We start from the raw sequence: 17,342 nt of genomic DNA, 5'->3' as shown, positions 1-17,342 counted from the left end.
AACCCAGGTCTTTCTGATTCCAAGGCCAGCAGCCCTATAGCCATTCCATTAAATTCAAACCTTACCCATTACAAATCAACATAAAAAGTACAGCTATATAGACTAGAAAGTTACATTCTTTTCACAGCAAAGAGATATTGAAAAATACATACAAATTTTGGAAAGGAGTTGTTCTACACATCAAATTTCCTAACATATAAATATTTGTTTAAAAAAAATAAGGCATGTGCAAAAGACCTTATTTCCATGCCAATAAGCTTTATCATCCATCTCTTGGTTAGGCAGCTATCAAATGCTTTCTTCCTGGATCATTTCTTTTCTTTTTCCATTTCCCTTTGTAGTCAATTCAATTCAACTCAACAAATACTGTGTGTGTGTGTGTCTGTCTGTGTGTGTGTGCATGTGTGTATACTATGCATAGACTATTGTTCTAGGCAAAAGGGAGACAAAGAACAAAACTGTCATAATCCATCCCCTCAAAGAACTCACAGTCTAGTAGGTGGTGAAACATCATATGCCCAGATAACTATCATATACTCTACAAAATGATGATATGCATAGAACTTAATCACCAACTTTGGTTAGATGCTTTTTCAAAGAATCATATTGCTTCCCACATGGAAAACATAAGGATTCATCTGTCTTATCCTTGGAAATGATGAGAAAGTAAAATTCTCTTTTTTCAGCAAAATTAAAAAATAAACTTCCCAATCAGGAAAATTCTTTTAATCCCTTTCAGTGCAACATGCTTGGATCAGGCAATAAGCTGACAGCTACTACATCTTAATACAGTAGAAATATCTTCTAATATCTGCCAGAAAATGAGATTAGCACTTGCATTACAGGCTGAGCATATTACGTTTCTCATTTGTAACTGTTATTTTTGGAGGGGCATAGCTTGACAGGCAGCTTATGCTGGAGTCTGCTCTAATTGATTCTAGAGGCCCAGGGGTTAAGGTTTCAATGTTTGTAGCATGAGAATTTACAGCTCAGAAATGTCCAAATTCTACCAATCAGGTCACGATTTACTGTTTTGTTGATGACGGTGAGAATATCAATGATGCAGGTTAAACTTAAAAGGACGTGACGCTTACTTTCATTTTTCTTTTTCCAAGGGGACAGTTGCTAAGCATTTACCAGCAAACCTATATCCACATCTAAACAATGACATGGCAAAGCTCTATTATACCAGTGACTTTTGACTCAAGAATCCTACACCACATCATAGGGCAGGAAAACATATCAGTACAAAGATTCAAGCCATGGCGACAGACTGATCTGCGTTTAAAGAAGCCCTTAGCAATGTTACAGCCACCTGATTGAATTGCTTATAAAACTGCACTTTTATTTTAGTTCTACCCTGAAAGGTCAACTCATATGTTTCCAAAACAACACTGTAGGTGATGGCTCCCCACTATCCCATTTGTTCATGTTTTGCAAAGCTTTCCTTGTCTATAACCTATTAACACTTAAGAGAGTCCCTTCAGAACAAAAACTGTCTATTATATGAGATATATCCTTAATCGACAATAAGTATTCAGAGTATTTCATGGCATCCACTGATAATCTTGTTACCCAGATTCCAGATCAATACACAAACAAAGCACATCTCCATATCTGTTCATGAGAAGTCATTGTAACCTGGGAGGGAATTTGACCCATCTGAAACTGAACCTAGGAGCCTCATTTGGGCCTCTGGGCAAGCCTAAGAGGTCAGGGGTCATTACCCTTTCTCACATGATAATAAATAACCATACAATAACCTTGCTTTTAGCAGAAACTCTGAACCTTTTCTTGCCTGGTGTTTCCATGACTATATACCTAGCCATGATGTTCCCTTTCTAGATCCCAAATAATTAAGAATGAAGCCAAATAGCACTCTAGCCTTGCAGATCAGCTACAAAGTAAGAGATGAAGGAATATAGTCATAGTAACTAGAATAATCTGAGCAACTTTTATTTCTTTTTCTTTCATAGCATTTTGAATGTGATTGACGGAAAGTGTCAAAAGGTCTGTTCAAGTTCCAACTCTTTCATTAACTCATTACATAATGCTGGATTATTCATTTAAACTCTCTGATTCTCAGGTCTGCTATGTGTAAGGTAAGGATATTTAGCTATTTAATCTTTAAATTAGGTCCAGCTCTGCATTTCTATGTTCCTCTTGCCAAAGTCAACATGAACAAAGAGTTGAGGCAATTATACTCAATATATCACCATCAAGTCTTTCTGAACTGAATGAATTTAATTCATACAATCAATTAATTCATTTTAATATGTGCTGGAAGAAACTTGGGAGATCATTATTTAAATGAGGGCATTGAGGCCCAAGTTCATAAAGGAATTAAGTGATGGATCCCAGATTTGAATCAAAGTCCACTGATCTTTTAAATACTCCACAGAGAAAGCTGTAGCCTAAATATACCAAAAGAGTCAAGTTCCTTCACCCAGTCAAACTATTTTTTTTTTAAAGCAATTGGGGTTAAGTAACTTGCTCAAGGTTACGTGGCCAGGTGTTTCTGGGTGGGTGCTGAGTGTCTGAGCCCGGATTCGATCCCAGGTCATTCCGACACTGGAGCTGGTGCTCTTACTCACTGTGCTACCTGGCCCGCCCCACAGTCAAACTATTAATAACACTGATTCTCAAAGCCAAAAAGCAGACGCATAAAATACAACAGAGATATAAGTAAGATTAGCTATGAGTATGAAAAGAGAATCACAATGAATTATAAAAAAATTCATTGGAGGAATACAGTCATGGTGTCTCTTATTATCAACTTTTTAGTAGCATGTAATGTTCCTCACAATCAGATAACAACCTGCCTTTCTAGCCTTACTATATATTCCTGCTTTCCATGCATGTTAACAACAAGTTCAATGGACCTTTAACTATTTGTTATACATGAAATTTCATCTCTCATCTCTGTGCCATGACTGGCCTACACTGCCTCTTCATTTATCCTTCTTAGAAACCCTAGTTGTTATTCAGTCATTCAGTCATGTCCAGTTCTTTACGAACCCATGAATCACACCATGGTAATACTGGCCAGGAGGTTCTATTGTCAAAGATACTGGAGTAGTTGGCCATTTCCTTTTCCAGTGGATTAAGGCAAAAGTTAAATGACTTGACCAAGATTGCACAGCTATTACATAGCTGAGGCCACTTTTGAACTCAGGTCATCCTGACTCTAGGCCCAACATTCTGTCCATTGAGCCACCTAGCTGTATCCAAATCCCTAGTTTCCTTGACAACTCAACTCAGGCATACAACATTTACATGAAGCTGTTCCTTTTCCCTCCAGCTACTGTCTCCCCTAAATATTTGCTATATAACATACATGTACATATTATATATGCCTACTTTAGACATATAGACATTATATAGATATAGAGAGACATAGATGTTATATACACATATAAACATATGCAAATAAATATATGTGTGCATACATATACATATACATACGTATATGTATGTATATAAACATATGCCTATATTATATTCTCCAGATAGATTCTATGCTCCTCAAGGGTACTCCTAATGCCTAGCACAGTACATGATATTTAATAAGCACTTAAAAAAATTGTACATTGATTGATTAACAAAAAAGAACACTATAAGAATACCAATACTTCTTCTCACTTTAATTTTTAGGTTAAACTATACTCTAAAGCAATTCTGGAATCCCTTCACAAACTGCTTATGTAAATGTGCAACATAACCGCTCAAAGCATCAAGTATATTTTAATTTTTAAATTTATTTTTACTCAATCACATTCTCAAACAGAATTACATATTAATCTTTTTGGTGATACTACCTAGGACTCACTCCAAAATTGATTCTTTACAACTGAATGACTTATAAATTTAATTTACCCAAAGCACTTTATAACTGCCCAGTTTCCATAGAGTCTGAAAGCAAATTTGATCTCTACCTGTTCTAGTTTTGGTTATATTGTCAGCATGTCTCATCGATAAGGTTAATAAGCCAGAGAGACTGTGACTACATACTCGCTTCCTACACAACTCAATTAAAATTCATTAGACCTTAACTTTTTCATTCTTTATGCTGGATTTAATACTGACAAATAGTGAGGGTGCCTAGGTGGCCAGTGAATAGAGCACCAGCCTTGGAGTCAGGAGGACTTGAGTTCAAATCCAACCTCAGACACTGAACACTTACTAGCCACGTGACCTTAGGCAAGTCACTTAACCCCAACTGCCTTGCCTTACAACCTCCAAAAAAAAAAGCAAAAAAAAAAAATACTGACCAATCTTGACTTCCAACGCCACTGTGTCATCAGGGGTTGAACTGGTTAATGGTATTGAACATATCTAAACTACAGGAAAAAAAAAACTCAGAGAGAATATGACTCTTGCCTTCAAAGGCAGTGACTTGTACCTACCAGGCATTTTATCAGTATTTGCTAAATTGAATTGAACTGACATATTTGAGTCACTATAGTATCAAAGATTTGTTGCTCAGTTGTTTTTCAGTTGTGTCCTACTCTTCATGACCCCATTTGGTGTTTTTTTGGCAAAGATACTGAAGTGGTTTGCCATTTCCTTCTCCAGTTCATTATACAGCTGAAGAACTTAGGCAAACATGGTTAAGTGACTTGCCCAGGATCACAGAGCTAGTAAGTTTCTGAGGCCTGATCTGAACTCAAGAAGATGAGTCTTCCTGAAACCAGGGCCGGCACCTATCAAAGAGACATTTATTTTGCTTAGCCTCAGACAGATTGGCTCCATATAAGCAAAGACTTCCTAGTCAGTAGAGCCGCGGCTCACCCATCCCTGGAGATCTTGAAGTAGATGCTGAATGACACCTTGTCAGAGGTCCAATTCCCAGAAGTTATACTAGATGACCTTTGGGGTCCTTTCCAGCTCCAGATCCATGCCTCTGTGGTCCTCTGCAAAGAATGAACAAATAGAGTTAAGAATGACTGGTACAAAGGATGCTATTTGCCACTCTTAGTTTTCCAGAAGAGAACTTTAAAGGTTAACTTATGGGGCGGCTGGGGGCACAGTGAAGAGAGCACCAGCCCTGGAATCAGGAGGACCTGAGTTCAAATTCAGCCTCAGACACTTAACACACAAAAAAACTAGCTGTGTGACCTTGGGTAAGTCACTTAACCCCAATTGCCCTCCAAAAAAAAAGAATTGTCAAAAAAAGGTTAAGTTACATCCTTTAGTGGGGGAAAAAACAAAACAAAACATTTAATTATTCATGTGAGAGGCAGTATTTTATCATGGATAGAATGCTCAGTTCAAATTGTGCCGCTATCTTTTACCAGCTAGGTAAGTTTTCAATTCAGAAGATCTGGTTTCAAATCCCACATCTAATTTTTACTACTATTGCCCTTGGATAAATCCCTTGACCTCTCTGAACCTCGGTTTCCTCATGTTTAAAATGAGGCTTTTGGATTAGATAACTTCTTTCCTCCCTTCCAGCTCACAATGTATGATTATATAAAACCGCACTGACCACACAGAAGTAATTTAGCATCTCTGAAGCCTAGTGTCATCATTTCTAAAATGGATTTGATAAGATCTGAAGCACATAGTTCAGAATATTAGAGACTAAATGAGACAATGCACATGAAACATTTCACAAATCCAAAGTTCTGTCTTTCTCTCTCACTCTCTTGTTCTCTTTCTGTCTCTACTTCTCTTGTTCTTAATCTCTCACTCTCTGACTCTCTGTTTCTAGCTTTCTATATCTTTGTCTCCATCTCTGTCTTCCTCTCTGTCTCTGTGTCTGTCTCTGTTTCTCTGTCTCTCTCTGTCTGTCTCTCTGTCTCTCTGACTCTCTCTGTCTTTGTCTCTGTCTCTCTGTCTCTGTCTCTCTGTATCTGTCTCTGTCTCCCTGTCTCTCTGTCACTCTCTGTCTCTGTCTCTCTCTCTGTGTCTTTTCCCTGTATGAGCTATATTTTAGTGGAAAACAAGTTATGGCTGGTTTGCCATCTTTCTAATAATACTGGTTGGTGAAGCAGGAATTACAGTCATGAAGGCTGCCAAGTGACTCCAGATATCTAACCTTAACTTTAGACATTCATTGTAACTTCTATGTGACACCTTGTGTTTATCCTAGGTCACCAAAACTCATGTAGGTGGTTGTGCCTAAAAATCAAACAAACATGCAAAAAAAGTAGTTAGGCAATGGCTATGGTGGTGAATCCCACAGCTTTGCCCCAATCTTGACTGCAATGTAAATGAAGTTGAGCAGGAAAAAAAAAGAAAGGTCATTTTCCCCCAGTCTGTTGACCCTTATTACTGCCCTTATATGTCCAAATATGGACCAATATATGTCCATATATGTCCAAAATTACTACCGCTACAACAAACAAGCAAACCCTGACTTCTGAGCTATCTTAAGAGTCAGCATAAAGCCTTCTTGTCTTATAAATGAAAAATGAAAGGATTAGACCAGATGGCCTTGGAGACTCCTTACAGCTAGAAATTCTATTAGCTTTTTGGCCAGTGGTCGATGTGCTGCATCACAGATTCTATATAAAGAATAGTAGACATGTAGCCCATAAAGTCAAGAAACTGTGGGGGATGTAAGACAAGCAAGCACACCCATGCAACATAGCCATTTGTCCTCTGCTGAATTGTCTGTTGGATAGGTAAGTGTTTCTGAGTGCCAAAACAAAATAATATTTTGTAAAATTTTGGAGAACTTTGTTTAAAAGTGTTAAGGCAAAGGCTGTCAGTACTATGTTAAATTCCAGTCACATGCTTATAAAATATTAACAATACCCTCTACTAAGCCAAGAAAAAATAGTAGCCTCTATATTTTATCATTTAAGATGCTACATCCAAGAAGCTCTGAGGGTCCTTATGTCAACTCCTACTCTCAGTAATGATTTAGATTCCTGAGCAAGACTCTACCCCCTCATGATTCTAGAGGAAACCTTGAAAGACTGTGGGTGTCTTTCTAAAGCTTTTAGTTTGTAATTCCATTCTGATGTGTTTTCCTAAAATCAATCACCAGTGATTAATTCCTCAGTATCAAATAATTAACATAAATTACCATTTACAAATGGGATAGTTATTGAGAAGATAAGGGAAGAACCTAGGCACAGATATTTCCTCCAGACAGTCTGGGGGAATAATGGGTTCAAAATTAAAGTAGTTTCTACAAATTATCCATGCCTTCCACAAAGTTATTTTCCTAATGTAGTAATGTTGCCAGTGGAGCATCTAGGTGACACAGTGGATAGAGAGTCAGGTCTGGAACCAGGAAGACTCATCTTTCTGAGTTTAAATTCAGTCTCCGACACCAGCTGCATGACCCTGGGCGAGTCACTTAACCTCATTTGCCTCAGTTTCCTCAACTATAAAATGAGTTGGAGAAGCAAATGGCAAGCCACTCCAATGTTGTTGCCAAGAAAGCCCCAAATGGAGTGAAAAAAACATGACTATAAACAACTGAACAATAACAAAAACAACACTGTTGCCATGGAGCATTTAGGATCTTGACTGACTCTGGCTCTGGGTTCTGGTTGCCCTTCAGGGTTGTACTTGTAGGTAACACTCTGGCATGTTTTCTCATCACTGGATCTCTTAGAGGTCTGGTTTGAAATGTTCAATAACCTTTCAAAGCTCACAATGTTGTAGTCATCTCCAAAACTCCACTTAAAAAACAGGAAAGAGTAAGTCCAAAGAGGCAAAGCATAGAGGTGTCCCATTTGTGGGAGACAATGGTGGACCTGAGGCCTCCATCTCCACCCAAAGACTTATAGTATATCCTCAATAGATTGCAGGCCAGAAATGAATGTCAAATGGATCACCTGGAAGTCATTTGAATGCCACCAATTGAAGAGGTCTTTCCTCTTCTCCTTCTTTTTTTAAGCAATTGGGGTTAAGTAACTTGCTCAAGGTTGCACGGCCAGTTATTTTTTGTGTGGGTGCCAAGTATCTGAGGCCAGAACCGATCCCAGGTCTCCCGACGCTGGGGCCGGTGCTCTTACTCACTGCAGTCTTTCCTCTTCTTTCTTCCTCTGGACAACAGGACAAGTAAACGCATGTGTTTTGGGGCAGGACTGCCCAGGCCCATTACATATGTCATGACATTCCCAATAGTAAAATCCAGAGAAAAGCAGAGAGAAACCTGGGGTGGTGGGAGTAATAGCCATCCAAAAATAGCACTGGAAATGGCTATGGTCTGAATGGGGACTACAGGCTGATGGATCAAACATAACAGTGCAGCATGCCATCTGCTGGTAAATATCACCCTTTTTTTTAATCTTATTAGGAATAGAGTGATACATAGATCAAATAAACATGTAGAATTTGGGGATTAGAGAGGATTTTAGAGGTCAAGTGGTCCAAACTCCTTTTCAATATAGGAAATCCTTCTGCAATGTCTCTGAAAGCTAACTTTGAAATCATTGCTTGGGTACTTTCCCATATTTACATCTGTCAAGTTAAAGGAAGGTGTTTATATTTTACAGTAACCAATAATCTAGAAACTCCTTCCTCATACATAATTAAAGGGAAAATATTTCTTAATACCATAAGTTTTCATTAAACAAGTACACATTGGGAGATAGGGACTGGATTGATGATTTTAATAAAAGGAACTCCCAGATAAAGAATCTCCCTCTACCTGCAGAGATTACCACTCTCTCTGCAACTTATTATCTTAGAGAGTTACACCTAATAATGAGAGACTGAATAACTTGTCCTAGGCCACACAACCAATATTGTGAAAGGCAGGACTGCAACTGGGTTTTCCTGGCCCCAAGGCCAGACCTCTACCCACTAAACTATGCTGCCTCTCTATGGTTACACATATATCCTTATACAGGAATGTATAAAGTATATCCTAATATGTCTCTATCTGCTATCCCTAGTCCTTTCTATTTTTACTTTTTTACCTAAATACTCTATTCTCAATTCCATCATCCTTCACCCTTATACTACCCAACAGTAATAATAACTGACATTTATCTATTGCTTTAGTTGAAAAGGTCTTTAAATACATTAGATCATTTGATCCTCATAAGAGTCCTGTAAAATAGTTGGTACAGCTATTCAGATTTTGCAGATGAGAAAATTGAATTTCAGAGAGTTCGAGTTATTTCTTCATTTTCACATAGCTAGAAGGTCTCCAAGATGGGATTGAAGCCCAAGCGTTCCCAATCCCAAGTCTGGTGCTCTTTCCTACTGCTTCTCTAGGGGTCATCGCCAGTTGTCCTGACCTCTGTCTTGCCATTGGCCTCTGATGACCCTGGAGGAGAGAGTGCAGCTGATGATTTTGCCCAGCTCTGCCTCACTTAAATCCAATTCACTTGCAAGTCAAGATATCGCCCTCCTATTGCCGTTGATCCCTCTGAGAATGAAGCACAAACAGCAACTGCTTCTCTGTCCAGATTGAGGGTGGTTAGAGGGTTGTTTTTTAAAGTATTAAACATAGGAGAATCAAAGTACCATATCAACAATTTAAGGTTTATCTGCATTCTCTTTTTCTATCCTCTTTTCAATATAACAAAATGTTCGATCCCCCTTCACTTTCCATAAAGTTCAACTTTATCTGTTCTTAAAATTGTGCCTACATTTGCAGCACTGATTTTAATACTGCTGCTGCTGCTGCTGCTACTACTACTACTACTAATAACAGCAGCTAATATTTATATAGCACTTACTATGTGCCAGGCAGTGTCCTACATGTGTCTCATTTGATCCTCACAACTCTGGGAGGTAGGAGTTATTATTATCCCCATTTTACAAATGAGGAAATGGGGGCAAACAGAAGTTAAGTGATTTGCCCAAGGTCACATGGCTAACAAATGTTGGAGGCTAGATTTGAACTCAGGTTTTCCTGACTCCAGAGCCAGCACTCTAGGCACTACTTGTGTTCAGTCTCGATCCCATTTCCTACTCTAAAACTGTCAAAAGAATTATTTCTAAGACAGTTGATGATATTTCTTGCAGATGTGACTGATGAGACACAGTGAGTGGCCTTTGGGACATCATGGCCTGTGTAAGGGATACTGTAAGGTTATTTAAGGACAAAATTGAAAGAGAAAATGGAATATGCAAGCAATAGGCCAATGATCTTGAATTTGATTCTATCAAATTCTAGAGCTTATTATTAAAGGTCATTCAGTCAATAAACATGTATTAAATGCCTGTTGTACATCAAATACTGCGCTAAATACTTAAAAGACAAGGGCAAAAGACAGTCTCTGCTCTCAAGGAATTCATAGTCTAATGAGAGAGACTGCATGAAAATAACTACGTACAAACAATATATATAGGATAAATTTGAGGTAATCAACAACATTAAAGGGAATCCACAAAAGCTTCTCATAAAAGATGAAACCAAGAGGTAATGATGGAGACAAGAAGTATTCCAGGAGGAAGTGAAAATGTGAAAATGCCCAGAATCTGGAAGCACAAAGTCCTTTGTGAAGAAGAGCAGAGAGACCAGTGTTGCTGAATCACAAAATACATGAAGGGAAATACAGGGTAAGAAAATTAGAAATACAGGAGAGGGTTAGGTTGTGAAAAGTTCTGAATGCTAAATGGAAGAAATTATACTTATTCCTAAAGGCAACAGGGAGCGACTGGAGTTCACTGGATAGGAAGATGACATGGTTAGATCTATGCTTTAGGAAGATTAATTTGAAAACGGAGTAAGAATGGACTAGAGTGGCAAGAGACTAGAGGGAAGGAGACCAACCAGCAGGCTATTGAAATCATCTAGATGTGAGGTGATGAAGCCTACAGGAGGGGGTAATAGTAGTGTCAGAGAGAAGGGGGGCATATACCAGAGATGGTATGAAGGTAAATTGACAGGACTTGGTAATTAATTAGATTTGGGGAGTGGGGTTAGAGAGTGTAAGATGCTGAGGATCACCCCTAAATTGCAAACCTCAGTGGCTGAAGGGAGGGAAGGTGTTGGGGAAGGGGATGATTCTATCCTCAACAGTAATAGGGACATTTGGAAGAGGGGAGAAGTTTGGGAGGAAAAGTAATGAGGTTAGTTGTACTGAATTTAAGATGTCTACATGCTGTCCAGTTTGAGTTGTGCAATAGGCATTTGGAAATGTGAGCCATGAGGTTAGGTATGAGGTTAGGGCTGGATAAGGAGATTTGAGAATCATCAGCATACAGATGATAATTGAAACCATGAAAGCTAATGAGATCACCAAATAAAATAATACAGAGGAAAAAGAACATATGGCATAGAACTATGCCCTGTGGGCCACCCTTAATTAATAGGTATGATCTAGATTGAGATCCAGAAAAAGGGACTGAGAAGAAGCAGTCAGAAAGTTAGAACCAAGGAGAAAGCAATGTCACAGAAAGCTAGAGAGAAGAAATTATTGAGAAAGGGAATAAGCAGTGCTAAGAGCTGTAGTAAAGTCAGGAAGAATGAAGATTGTGGAGAGGAACATTAGATTTGGTAATTCAGAGGTTATTAATATCTTTGGAGATAAGGGGTGGCCAGGTGGCCTAGTGAGTAAGAGTGCTGGCCCCAGCATCTGGAGACCTGGGATCGGTTCTGGCCTCAGATACTTGGCACTCACACAAAAATAACTGGCCGTGTAACCATGAGCAAGTTACTTAACCCCAATTGCTTAAAAAATATATATATTGGAGATAGCAGTTTCAGTTGAATGATGTCATAGCCAGGTGATAGAGAGTTAAGAATAGACAAGAGGAAGGGAAGTGGAGACACCTATTGTAGACAGACTTCTCATGAAGTTTAGCCACAAGTAGGAGAAAAGATGTGGTATAAAAGGTACAATTTTGTATAGACAGATTAAGGGAAGGTTTTTTTTCAGGATAGAGGAGTTATGGTCATATTTGTAATCATTAGGTAAACATCTAAAAGATAAGGAGAGACAAAATCAGTGAGAGAGTGGGGGTGCTGAACGGGGAAAGCAGAAGGACAAGATGGGGTGGAATGGGATCACTTGTTCATGTAGAGGGATTTCCTTGATAAGGAGAACAGGAACTCTTCATGAAACAAGGGTAAAGTAGGAGATGGTGGCAAAAGGCATCTTTGTGATATAATATGAGGAGAGAAAAAGTGAGAACTCTTGGCTAATGATCTCAATTTTTGCAGTAAAATATGAGACAAGGTTGTCAGAGGAGAAGGTGGGGGAAGGGGTAGCCATGAGAGGTTGGAGGAGGGATGAAAGTGTTTTGGAACATATTCTGTTGTGAATGGGATAGTGAGTTAAAGAAGAATAGAAGGATCATTTTGCTCTAAGGACAAGAGTGAAGCTCCTTCATGGCACCAGAAATGTGGGAAAACAGGTACTTGGAGCTGTTCTTCTCTTCCTCCAAGACAGAAGATCCATCTGAGATTTGATGGAATGGCCTTTCTCTTCTCCTCCTGAAGACAGAAGTTTGGTGCTTATTGGAATTGTGTTCCTCCTTTTCTAGAGGGAGACAAGAGACAAGGCAGAAGCCTGGAATGATGGCATATAATGGTGTGAAATACTACTGTTTTATAAGAAATGATGAGCTCAACGATCTTCGAAAGGCATGGAAATATTGCATGAAATAGTGAATAGTGAAATGAGCAATGAGCAAGCAAGAGAACGTTGTAGACAGTAACAGCAATATTTTTTTTAAGAATGACTTTAAGTGATTAAGTCATTCTGGACTATTATAAATACTTAAATTAAAGTATATATGAAAAAGACACCACCTGCATCCAGAGAAAGAACTATGAAGAAATATGTATACACACATGCACACACACACATACCTATTGGTATCTAATAGTAGTCATCTCTAGGGAAGAAAAAAAGGAAAAAAAGAAATTTACATGATAACTATTACATATTTAAAAGGAATAGCACATCATAAATAATAGATTTCCAGTTTTATGAGCAATCATCTTTTTTATGATACTATATTATGGGAATGCTTGTTTTATTCCATAAATTAATAATTAAATATATTTTTTTAAATGATAGTATGGCATTTTCTCCCCTCACTACATAGGAAACTAGCCACAATGGAATGGTATTTCTCTTTTCCCAAGAAATGCGGGAAATTAGGAATAGTAAATGGAAAACTAGAAAAGGTAGCAATGATCACATACAGATAGCATGTCTATAAGAAGAGATCAAGACATAATATAAGACAGATGATTAAGTTTTTCTGAGAAAGTTATGAGATGAGTGTGTCAGAGAGGTATTGCAGACATGTTTTCACTAGATTACAGCAGGGGTATGTTGGGTGTTAGGCTGCACCTCTGACGTGAGGACTTGCCAAGCCCTTTTCAGGGATGCATATCCACCTTTGGTGTCCACCCAACTTTCAGCCATGGTTTCATGAAACTGTAGAATGTGTAGCTCCACCCTCAGTAGATGAGCCAAACCAGAATGAAGGTAAGCAGCAGGCCTCAGACCCTTCATGGAGTCATGGAAGACTTCTCCCAGCAGAATGGGCAAATAAAAGCAATTTGTTCCAACAGGCATGACGGCAGCTGAAGTAGGGGCTGTGGGGCACTTAGAGCTTGGTCAGACGTCAAAGATACCAAGGCCATACACTACATCCCCAGCAATCACCAGTGATCTGGCTGTAATCTTATTACTCTTCTTCCTTCAGAAGAAGACTTGATGACTTGGATTTAAGTGTGGCAGACTTGCACAAAGTCACCAGCCTCACTCTCTCTTCAAGAGTTATCAAAAGGGGCAGCTAAGTGGCGCAGTGAATAGAGCGCCGGCCCTGGAGTCAGGAGGACCTGAGTTCAAATCCGGCCTCAGACACTTAACACTTGCTAGTCGTGTGACCTTGGGCAAGTCATTTAACCCCAACTGCCCTCCAAAAAGAAAAAAAATGGAAACAAAAACAGAGTTATCAAAGTACAATGACAAGACAAAAATCAGAATGACTGGAGATAGCCTGGGATGCACTGGATGACCTTGGCATCTTTGATGTCTGCCTGACCAGGCTCTAAGAGCTCCACAGCTGTCTTTAAGTATTTAAAGGACTATTGGAGGGAAGGTGGAATTATATTTGTCCCATTTGACCACAGAAGGTAGAATCAGGAGTGATGGGTAGAAGTTGCAAAGGAAAATTACCTAAAAATTAGACATTTCCAGAAGTCGAATGAGTAGTCTAGAGAAGCCAGGGATTCCCGTTTCTTAAAGTCCTTTGAGCAGAAGTTAGACTACCACTTTACAGGTATGTTACAACGTAGATAATTTACTGTGTATGGATCAGACTAGATTACTACTGATGTCTCTTTCGACTCTGAAATTCTGAGTTTCTGTGATTCTTTGTTCTGTGCTTGGCTCTGAGTTACTTAACCATTTTACCAATGATTCAGACAAAGATATAGATGTATTTATCAAATTTGCAGATAACATCGTTAGGTGGGATAACTAACCCTGTGCATGACACAAATGGTAGCTAGAAAAGAGCTTGATGGATTATGATGTAAGGCTAAATCTGACAAGATCAAAATAAATGTCACCAGTACAGGGTAGAGACAGAGGAAGAATGGATAGAAAACAGTTTTTCTGTTGCTCTTTCTTAAGCATTTTCACTAGTTTTCCCCCATGCTTGGAATGTTCTCTCTCTTCATCTCTAACTCCCTGACTTCATTCAAGTCTTAGCTAAAGTTCCACATTATTCCTCCTGAATCTTAGTGCTTAGTGCTTAGCCCCTCTGGGACTATCTGTAATTTATTCTGTGTATATCTGATTTGTACATTGTTCTTGTTGTATTGTCTCCCCATTTAGACTGTGAAGTCAGTGAGAACAGGGACTTTTACCTTCCTTCATATCTCTAATCCTTAGTACAGAACCTGGCATATAGTTGGAGATTAATAAATGCTAGTTGATTAATTAATTGACTGCAAGATCATTATGAGTTAAAAGAAGCAGTCACAAAATCTAATAAATACAATCTCAAGCTTGATGAAAAGATGCATATTGTCTAGGATTAGGATCCTCTTTCTATATTTTTTCCCAGTCAAACCACATTTGGAGTACTATGTTTAGTTCTAAACAATAACAAACAGGAGAAAACAGAGGAGAGTGGCCAGGATGGTGAAGGACTCAACTGTTCCACATAATGATTGTTTAAAAGATTAAAAATTATCACAGAATCTCCTCAAATGAACAAAGTTTCATAATTATTCATAATTATGATTCACTTTTATATGTGGTAGAAATACTTATAGCCCTTAGTAATATACCTAATAGTAATAACCTATTATTTCCTTCAAACTATGCAAATGGCTTAACACTTCATATATCTCTGTTGCTTGCTTATCTTACCAAATAACATAATTTGACAATCAGGTGTCACTATTATTTTGACTTTTAAAAATTCTTTCCTTTGAACTAAAGATAAACAGAGGAAAATTGCTTTAGGTTATGGGTCCTTAACTTGGTATCCATGACCTTTAAAAATATAGGTAGATATAAAGATAGATAAATATCTCTATAAATTTTGTTTCCTTTGTAATTCTGCATATTTTATTTTCTGCATTTAAAGACATTATTCTAAGAAAGTGTTCACAGATTTCAGCAGACTGCTTAAGGGGTGGTTATGTGATGTACACAATAAAGTTAAGACACCCTTCTTCGGATGGTGCTGGATCTTTGGACTATCCATACATTCTCCACCAGGTGGCACACTTGATTCAGCAGACCTTAGGAAAGCAAGTATGAAATGGTGCTCTTTTCAAAATGTCCAGCAGATGTCCCTTGATTACCACATATTCCTTAGCTGCACTCTAAAACCAATCCAACATTTTCAAAAGTCTTTATTGTTCAATTATACCACAGATGAGATGCTCAAGAAAATCCCCAAAGGACACATAAATATCACAGTAGATAGTCAAATAACCTAGCTGTGATGAGATGAGTAATTATGCTTAGATATTTCAAATAGAAATACGAGCATTAAGTGAGGCAATGTAGACTGACCATTTGTGGCAAAAACTACCCAAAAAAATCTCATGGAAGTCCTGTCAAGTGTTAAGTAAAGTCTCTCTTTCTGAAGTAACCTTCAAGTGCTTACTGATCATAGGTTTGGAGTCCATTTACTTAATAATATTCCAGATAGGACCAGACAGGCCCTTCGTTAATAGTGCTATAGCCAGAGGTAAGTTTGGGACTCTTAAGCTTGGATGCCTATGAGGTTAATAGCATTTTAACCAGGGCCAAAGAGTCAAAATGGCATTTATCAGGCAGGTGTCTATTGCCAGGGGACATATTAGGAGCCAATGGGGAATGCTTAGTGGAAAGGGGATACCCTGTGGTCATTTTTTTTTAATCCTATCCCTTTTTCTTCACTTGGTCTAACCTTGATTATAGGTTAGTGCAGATAATGCTGGGGTCTCTGAAAGCATTACAGAAACTCATGATAGTTATTGTTATAGCTTTGCAAAAATATAGGTTTCAGGGATATTGTAGAAGGGATTTATTCCCTGGGTCATGGGCCAGGGTTGGACTGGATGTCCTCCAAAGTCTCCTCCAGTTCTATCTATGATTCCATAATTCTCTGTTTGAGACAGTCATCCTTGTCCAGCAGGCATCATTTAGTCTATCTACATTCCTATACCATTATCAGGCCTTGTTTTAGTTTGTACACATCCTCAGGAGACAATTTATCTAGTTAAACCTGGGATCAATACATTCAGGGTCATGGACTTCAACCCCTGCCACTAGTTTGAACAACTCTACATCACAACTACCTCTTCAGAATTATCAGTATAGGAATACTAGCAGAATAGGAAATCCCTCCAACAGAAAAAGTGGCAAGGGCTTCTGACTTAGTGAATAAGTCCTTTGCAGTTCCTAAGTCACAGAGGTCAAGTGATAGAACCAAGATCATACAGCAGTGTCAAACAAAGGATTCGAACCCAGGGCACACTGATTCTAAGCCTAGAACTCTGTTATGCCAAACTGCCTCAATGATTCTAAAGTACTAGTTAGAATTTGCAAGTACTTTCTTTCAAGCAGCTGAAAATCATTAATATATAGTCAGTAAAACCACCACCATGACCTCCTAGGGCTGTTGTGAGACAATATTTGAAAATAACTTAGCGGGGCGGCCAGGTAGCACAGCGAGTAAGAGCGCCGGCTCCAGTGTTGAGAAGACCTGGAGATCAAATCCCAGGCTCAGACACTTAGCACCCACCCAGAAACACCTGGCCGTGTAACCTTGAGCAAGTTACTTAACCCCAATTGCTTAGGGGCGGCCAGGTGGCTCAGCGAGTAAGAGCACCGGCTCCAGTGTCGGGATGACCTGGATCAAATCCGGGCTCAGACACTCAGCACCACACCCAGAAATAATAACTGACCGTGTAACCTTGAGCAAGTTACTTAACCCCACTTGCTTTAAAAAAA

At 38.7% G+C, this 17,342-nt stretch overlaps 1 long non-coding RNA gene across 1 annotated transcript in view; it reads right to left on the bottom strand.

Moving 5' to 3' along the window:
* The window catches only part of LOC138170526 (uncharacterized), a 35,933-nt gene that overhangs the window by 14,142 nt on the left and 4,449 nt on the right, over positions 1–17,342 (bottom strand). The window contains exon 2 of the long non-coding RNA XR_011170648.1: positions 4,792–4,913. This is a non-coding gene — a long non-coding RNA (uncharacterized lncRNA). The remainder of the gene's footprint in view (positions 1–4,791; positions 4,914–17,342) is intronic.

The sequence above is a fragment of the Petaurus breviceps genome, unplaced genomic scaffold (genome assembly GCF_028583685.1).
Source record: "Petaurus breviceps papuanus isolate PSGF00001 unplaced genomic scaffold, PetGlider_PUasm1.0 38, whole genome shotgun sequence".
Lineage (NCBI taxonomy): Eukaryota > Metazoa > Chordata > Mammalia > Diprotodontia > Petauridae > Petaurus > Petaurus breviceps.
The sequence above is the reverse complement of the archived record's forward strand: the minus strand, read 5'-3'. Positions and strand labels throughout refer to the sequence as shown.